The sequence below is a fragment of the Chanodichthys erythropterus genome, chromosome 1 (assembly GCF_024489055.1).
Source record: "Chanodichthys erythropterus isolate Z2021 chromosome 1, ASM2448905v1, whole genome shotgun sequence".
Taxonomy (NCBI): domain Eukaryota; kingdom Metazoa; phylum Chordata; class Actinopteri; order Cypriniformes; family Xenocyprididae; genus Chanodichthys; species Chanodichthys erythropterus.
In genome coordinates this window covers 5,107,857-5,116,767 of record NC_090221.1, presented here as the reverse complement: position 1 = coordinate 5,116,767, position 8,911 = coordinate 5,107,857, and positions in this window count along the sequence as shown.

Genomic DNA, 8,911 nt, shown 5'->3' with positions numbered 1-8,911 from the left:
CATGCGAGAATGGCCAACCATACCAAACGGCTTCTCAAATAAGAAAAAATGTAGGACTTAATTTGTCCATGGGGAATTAATTGGATGGTTGTGGGTTGCTATTGCTGTGATATCATGTGAGTGACAGGTTGCCCCGCCCTCCCGCCAGTAAAAACATCATCAGAGAAGAGATGAGATGTCGCTGCAAGAGGGAGGGGAAGTTATTTAGGATAAAGAGTGAGGGCACATGAAAAAAAAGTACAGATAAATCATTTATAATAAATACTAAAGAGGACCTATTATGCCCCTTTTACAGGGTGTAATATAAGTCTTTGGTGTCCCCAGAATGTGTCTGTGAAGTTTCAGCTCAAAATCCCCCACAGATCATTTATTATAGCTTGACAAATTTGCCCCTATTTGGGTGTGAGCAAAAACACGCAGTTTTTGTGTGTGTCCCTTTAAATGCAAATGAGCTGCTGCTCCCGGCCCCCTTTCCAGAAGAGGGCGGAGCTTTAACAGCTCAACAACAACAAAGCTGGAGAATCTCACACAGCCAAAATGATGATTGTCAGTAACGGTGTTCATCCTTACATTGTTCAAACCGGAGTCAACACTGATGGAGAGACTCAGGAAGAAGTTACAACTTTTAAAATGAAACTGGGCTGCGTTTCCCAAAAGCATCGTAAGTTGATCGTAAAAACGATCGTACGAGTGATCTTAATATTAAGGTCTGTTTCCCAAAAGCATCGTAACTTAAGTTGCACTTGAAAATGATCGTAGATCTACGAGTGCTCAGGAGTAATCGTTAAGCCCTAAGTGCATCGTAAGAAGACAGAGTTATGAAGTCACCTACAGGACAACCGGCAGATTTCACCTTTATTCAAGTGCAATGTGTATAACATAGCTAAGGTTTTGACTGTATTCCTCTTAAATCCTCTTTGTTGTTTAATATGAAAAGAAAACGGAAGAAAATAAAAAAATAAAAATACACATGATGTCATAAATAGTGCTGATAAAACATGTACACCTGTAGAAATTGGCTAGATGAAGTACATAATTTGTACTACTGTCACCCTATATACACTTTATATAGGCTTTATATAGGCCTACCACCCATGGCCTAAAGCTCTATGAAATACTATAGGAGTTCTTCCAAGTGTTTCTGAAGTGACTGACTTTTTTCAACTATAAACTAAATTTTAAAACATAAACAAGTTTAGATATTAAATTCAAAAACACTGAATCACAGTTTGATTGATTTCACACACACACACACACACACACACACATACACACACACACACACACACACACACACACACACACACACACACACACACACATATATATATATATATATATATATATATATATATATATTAGGGCTGCACGATATATCGCATGAGATTGTCACGCGCATTTCGTCAGTAAAGCCGGTTCCCTGATTACCGTTAAATCTCCATCACCTGCTTTCAAATGGAGCGGCATTTAATAGACAGAGCCGTAGATCACTGAAAAGCCACGCAATATCGCGTTCATTATCGAAGGCGATTCATCTGCGATATGAACGCGATATTGCGTGGCTTTTCATTGAACTACGGCTCTGTCTATTAAATGCCGCTCCATTTGAAAGCAGGTGATGGCGATTTAGCGGTAATCAGGGAACCGGCTTTATTGATGAATTGCGCGTGACAATCTCATGCGATATATCGTGCAGCCCTAATATATATATATATATATATATACTATAATTAATTTAAGTTAAATATAGACACTATAGTTAATTTATGTAAGTGAGAATGACAAAATAAAGTAAACTGTGACATATTATGCCCAAAAATTCTTCATACAGTGGACTACCAGTAAAATTGATACAAATTTGGAACCAAAAATTATTCAGACACTTTGACCTGACCATGTTTTGCTAAAGTGTTATTTGAGATCTTGTCATATTTTACTACCATTTAAAAAAAAAAAAAAAAACACTATAGTGAATAATCTGTAATAATGAATGAAATGTTCAAGGTGTCTGAATAAATTGTGGTTTGACTGTGTGTGTGTATATATATGAAGACTTCAGATGCAAAAGCCTCTAAGTGCCATCTGAAATTTTCTTATAAAATGAAGTTTTATCAAGCTTGTAGGCCTATGTTTATGTTCAGTTATTTCACATTAATGGAAAAGAAAATGACCTATTAATTGCCATTAAAGTGAAATTACTGAACCTAAACATACAAGCTTGATAAAAATGCTAATTTTAGAAGAACATTTCAGACGGCACTTATAGGCTTTTGCATCTGAAGTCTTCATATATATATATATATATATATATATATATATATAGCTTAAAGAAATCGTCTGAAAATTACATCTTTGTTTAGCTCTACCTCCTCCAGAAGAACATTAATTTAATCTTTTTGAAAGGTATATTTATTTATTTATTTATTCTAAACCACATCAGGTGACGATTATTAGGTTAAACGTTAAAGGATACGATTTTATAAGGTAATATTCAGCACTTGAGAAACGGACAGCGACTCTTAAGTAGCACGTAGAGCGCGTTCTCGCGCGTTCATGTTAAGGGCATTTTTGGGAAACGCACGTGGAATTGCAGCGAGCGTTCGTAACCTCGCATGTAGAAAGCCCTCTTGAGAGCTAAGATACATCGTTATTGGGAAACCCAGCCCTGGACGTTTCTGAATGGTTAGTGGATAAATTGATGTAGTTGTTGTGGAGTTGATTCAACTCATCGACTAGCATGTGCCGTCATGTTAATATTTTGTGCAAATCCAGCGTTGAATTGACCCTTGTTTGTGAAGCAGTCCGGCATAAAATGACGACATGACAACAACACTCTACTACAACAACTCTTCCTCTTCTCTAAAGCAGCCCAACATGGCCCCGCCCCCTTTGTTGCATGTTCTCAGGGGTGGGGTTTATGTAAATGTTAGGGTTAGTGATGTCACTAACCCAGGAAGAAGCTTGTAGTCCCTACCAGCCGTTTGTTGTAGTCCTTAAACAGCGATTTCTGTAAAAGAAAATTTCTCTCTTTGCATTGAGTGTCGTAACTTTGCAGATGTTGTTTATGCTCAAACAGCAACATTACACACTGACTAAAGTTCAAAAATCATAATCAACCACCCCTTTAAAAATTCTGATTTCATGGTGATTTTAAAGTAAAAACCAGTTCTGGGTTCCCAACCCTAATCAATCATAGTATGCTATTAACATTTGTGTTTTACATCACTAGCAATTACAAAATAGCAATAAGAACATTTCTGTTTCTTATTAACATGTGAAATTGACATCTGAAAAAAGACATTTCTGGAATATACTTGAGAACGTGACATGAAAATCACTCAACCACGCAGGATTTTATTTCAACTAATCTGACAAATGAGCAGTCTAGAGCAAAATGATTAGGCCTCCAGCAAGACGAGGCAGACTCTGCTGTCTCAGGTGACAAAACTCTGACAGGCATTGAAGCACCTGACATTGAGGAGGTTTTAATTTAAACAATACTGAGTAAACAGTCCTTTGCTGATGAAGGGTTACATAATTCAAGTTTGGACTTGAAACACTGTCGACATAAAGTGTACATTTACTTGTATTTGTCTTCAAGTGACTCAGCTCCCCTTGGCATGGTGAGTTTTCACATTTCCCAAAATCCATGGGAGGATTTCAGTAATAGTCATTTGTCACCGTGATTTACAGTGAATTACAAGCATTAAGAGATATTTGATCTTGTCAGCCTGTACCGAGCACACAGAGATGCTGTCTTTCAAACGTCTGAAGTCCTGACATGCTTATAGGTCATTAGAGAGGAAGCAAAGTTGGAGAATTTTCCCATTCATTGAGAGATGATGGCATACAAATTGCTTGACTGAACATGTCAATATTTAAAAAAAGACAGACACCACATAAGATTACTGAGCTCTGATATCTCTAAGATGTTCTTCCAGATTTGCAACACGTCATAAACCTGTTGTACCTTCTGTATGCTATGACTGCCAAGTCGTCCTACAGAAACAACAACAAAAAAAAAAAATCATTCCTCATGCTGGGTAAGAGATGAATCTTGGGTTTATGAAACTCGCTGTATCCATTAGCAGTTACATGACATTCTGCATGTCAATATCTTTGATTCATCCGTGTTTTTTATTTGCGTTGGGATGCGTCCAACATCAAACAAATGCTCTTTGTCAGTGTTTATGACACGGTATGTTTTTGTTTCCTCCTGGTGACTGACAACTAGCATGTTACCATCTGCACTGCGTGTTTCTAAAAACACTCCAGTGACGCAAAAGGGATTCTGCTGCAGTCAAATCAACTGGCATAACTACTTTGTCTAACTTATAGATGTTGGTAACAGTGGTACAGACAGAACATCTAAATATTAGTGGTTCAAACTCTTGTTAAAGAAAAAACAAAAAAACAAAGTGCTTTCTGAAGTGTCATGTTTCAGCACTTCATTTGGTAGTGGTTAACGACCATGATAGACAACTTTCAACTGAAAATTTCAGTAATGCTCTCGACCGCCTCTGTGACTAATACAATGATTGCAGACCATGCTGGAGCCAGACTTTCTTTAATGTCAAATCACTTCCCATCAGGTACTTTCATTGCATGTTCACACACTAACTTGTCATTATATTCAGGTGAGACAGGAACTTGTTGCTATGTTGCTCGTCTGTTTTTTCTTAAAAATAAAATAAAACTATATACACTATATTGCCAAAAGCATTGGGACACCCCTCCAAATCATTGAATTCAGGTGTTCACTTCCATGGTCACAGGTGTATAAAATCAAGCACCTAGACAAGCAGACTGCTTCTACAAACATTTGTGAAGGAACGAGTCTATCTCAGGAGCTCAGTGAATTCAAGCGTGGTACAGTGATAGGTCGCCAATAAGTCCATTCGTGAAATTTCCTCACTATTAAATATTCCACGGTCAACTGTTAGTGGTATCATAACAAAGAGAAGCAATTGGGAACAACAGCAACTCAGCCATGAAGTGGTAGGCCATGTAAAATCACAGAGCGGGGTCAGCGCATGCTGAGGCGCACAGTGCGCAGAAGTCGCCAACTTTCTGCAGAGTCAATAGCTACAGACCTCCAAACTTCATGTGTCCTTCAGATTAGCTCAAGAACAGTGTGTAGAGAGCTTCATGGAATGGGTTTCCATGGTCGAGCAGCTGCATCAAAACCTTAAATCACCAAGTGCAATGCAAAGCGTCGGATGCAGTGGTGTAAAGCACGAGCCACTGGACTCTAGAGCAGTGAGACGTGTTCTCTGGAGTGACCAATCATGCTTTTCTGTCTGGCAATCCGATGGATGAGTCTGTGTTTGGCGGGTGCCAGGAGAATGATACTTGCCTGACTGCATTGTGTCAAGTGTAATGTTTGGTGGAGGGAGGATTATGGTGTGGGGTTGTTTTTCAGGGGTTGGGCTTGAACCCTTAGTTCCAGTGAAAGGAACTCTTAATGCTTCAGCATACCAAGACATTTTGGACAATTTCATGCTTTCATGCTCCCAACTTAACAGTTTGGGGATGCCCCCTTCCTGCTCCAACATTGATTATATTAAATTATATTAATTAATGTTGTGTCTGATGTTGTAAAGAGCGATACCATTGTGCAGCGTTTACCTCAGTAAGTTGACCGAGTGGATCTCTGAGCTGACTTGAGCAAGTGGAGGTGGGGCTAATTTGCATATTCATTGATCTGCGTATATTAAATGAGGTGAGGGTGTAGAGTTACATTCAAGCTATTTTAAGGCATGAAATAATTTTTTTTATAGGAAAAAATGTTTAAATATGTAATTTTGATGATCAAAAATTAGTTTTAAGGGATCAAATTTTTGACTACGGGGGGCTTTAAAATCAGCTAAAGTCTACCTTCATAGTTTCTGAATTCTCACCTGAATGAATTTTACTGTCCACAAACATATTCTAAATTTTAAATGGGGTTTTGACACCAACCTACACAACCACTGCTAGAGAAAACACACATTTGTGTAATTGAACTTATGATGCAAAACCTTACAGCTCTCTGTGTGACAACTAGCCCCGCTGTCCTCTACAATAGAGAGTGTGCTAAATATATAGTTACTTTCTCAGTTCATTCCTGTAGTGAATCTCTGCCACACTGGCCCTGAAGGAGGGGTGGAGGGACATCAGAGTGGCTTTATCTGATCCAGACCAGACACCTTTAGAATTTCCAAAGATAAATTACCACCTAAGTAGCCATAAAAAAAGATTTATTGTCCTACAGCTGCAATCCTGACAGCTGGAAGGTTCACTGCAACACTTCTAAAATACTGAGAAAGTGATACAAACTGATAAATATCAATAGAACTTCAATAGTCACCAATTACACACATACTGTCTCAAGTTGGACTTTATTATTATTATTTTTTTTTTTAGAAAAGTTTGAGGCTACAGATCACACAGACCCCATTAGTATTGTGCCCAAGGACTTAAGAACACTGATCCATGCTGTCAAGTGAGGTCTTTCGGTTGCCTACCTGCTGGCCCAGGTTGAAAGGTAGTTTATTTGACACCTAATGTGTTGACAGGTGTCAAGGTAGGGTGCCTCTCCTTTGTAAAGGGGAGATGGGCGAAGGGGTGGAGGGGGGTGTCTCCGTTGCCCCTGGGGTCTTCCTGTGGTGGCGTATGTTTCCAGTGAAATCCCTAAAGGTGACGAGGCTTTAAATAGAGGCTTTAACCAGTCCAAACGGCTCCCCGGTGTGCACAATTAAGCCTTTGTACATCTCTGTTTGTTTTGCTGTTTTCATGTTGATGCATTGTTTGTTTTGGTGTTACGTTGTGTTTTACGACGTCCTCTTCATTCAGATCTTTCGCTCTGATGTTTGAAAGGTGTAATCTTTGAACTGGGCATTGGTTTTTAATGTAACATGTTTTTGTATTATCCAATATTTACATTAAAGGGACAGTTCATCCAAAAATGAACATTCCATCATCATTTATTCACCCTCATGTTGCTCCAATACTGTATAATTATATATATATATATATATATATATATATATATATATATATATATACACAAACCAAAATTTATTCAGACACCTTGAACATTTCCTTCATTATTACAGTTTATTCATTATAGTTTAACTAAATGGTAATAAAATATGACAAGATCTCAGAAAAAAAATAATGTTAACTATGTCAGATAACATTTAAGCAAAACATGGTCAGGTCAAACTGTGAATAATTTTTGGTTTAACTACATATATATTTTATTTTATTTTATTTATTTTTTATTTTTTTGAAGAAGAACTGTTTGAGTTAATGGGGTCCCAAAACAACATTGGACCCCATTGACTTTCATTGTACGAAAGAAAAAAAAGTGTTCCAAATAAAATAAAAAAGAAAATTAAAGAAAATAAATAGCCTAAATATAATAAAATAAAAAATAATAAACATGGAATTAAGAATTACTTAAAATTTTGACAGTCAATTTATATTCATTTGTGTTCAAAAAAAAAAAAAAAAATATATATAAAAATAAAATAAAAATACAATAAAATAAAATTAATAAACATGGAATTGAGAATTACTTCAATTTTTGACAGTCTATTTATATTAATTTGTATTCAAAAATAAAATATAAAAAATAAATATACAATAAAATAAAATAAAAATAATAAACATGGAATTGAGAATTACTTAAGATTTTGACAGTCAATTTATATTCATTTGTGTTCAAAAATAAAAAAAATAAAATATAAAAAAATAAAATAAAAATACAATAAAATAAAATAAAAATAATAAACATGGAATTGAGAATTACTTCAATTTTTGACTCAGTTTCTCTAGGCACACACCAAGTCATGACTACAAAGAAAGTCAATGGGGTCCAAAAACAACACTGGACCATATTAACTTTCATTGTAGAGAAAAAAATACACTGAGACATTCTTCAAAATATCTTCTTTTGTGTTCAACAATAAAATAAAATAAATTGGGAATGATTGTTTGGCAAGTCAATTTCTCTATTGGTACACACCAAGTCATGACTACAAATTTATTTTGGACTCTAGTGACTTTCATTGTAGGGAAATGAATACTCTGAGACATGGTTTACAATATCTTCTTTTTTGCTCCACAGAAATAAAATGAACATAATAATAAAATAAACATGATGGAGTCAGATTCGCTTTTGCCAAGTCATGACTACAAAGAAAGTCTATGGGGTCCAAAACAACATTGGACCCCATTGACTTTCATTGTATAGACAAAAAATACAGACATTTCTCAAAATATCGTTCCACTGAAGACGGAAACTCATACAGGTTTGTAACGACATGAGGGTGAGTAAATGATGTCAGAAGTTTCATTTTTGGGTACAAGTCTTTTTGCTCTAAACTAAATGTCTCTAAATGACTCAGCTAGTGCTAACAGGTTGATCGAATATTTACTCAGACTTTGAAAAGCATCCGTGCTGATGATTGACTTCAAATTAGTTTCTTCCTGTAAATATGATATACGTCGACATGGCATGTACCGCAGGGAGAGAGAGGGGACTTGCGTATGGAAGGAATGTAGCTAAGCTGCATCTCTTGTCCATCATCCACCACTGATGTAAGGCACGTCACTCACACTCCTTCCCGCTCTCAGCTGCCGCAGGCCAATCCTTACCCAATACTGGCACCAATACCACATCTGACGAGATGTATGGTGCCCACAGCTGAAGGACTAAGATGACAACAAGCCATTAATCCTCACAAATATTGTTAATATAAATAAGTTGATTACTTGGGCAGGTGAGCGTTCATGTGTGTCGTTAAACAAGAGTTGAATGTGCAGGAGATGATCAATGATCGCTAAACCACAATGCACTGCAACCTCAAACACAGTGGTCTATTGTGCATCCAAAAAAAACAAAAAACGCACTCGTGAGGACGAT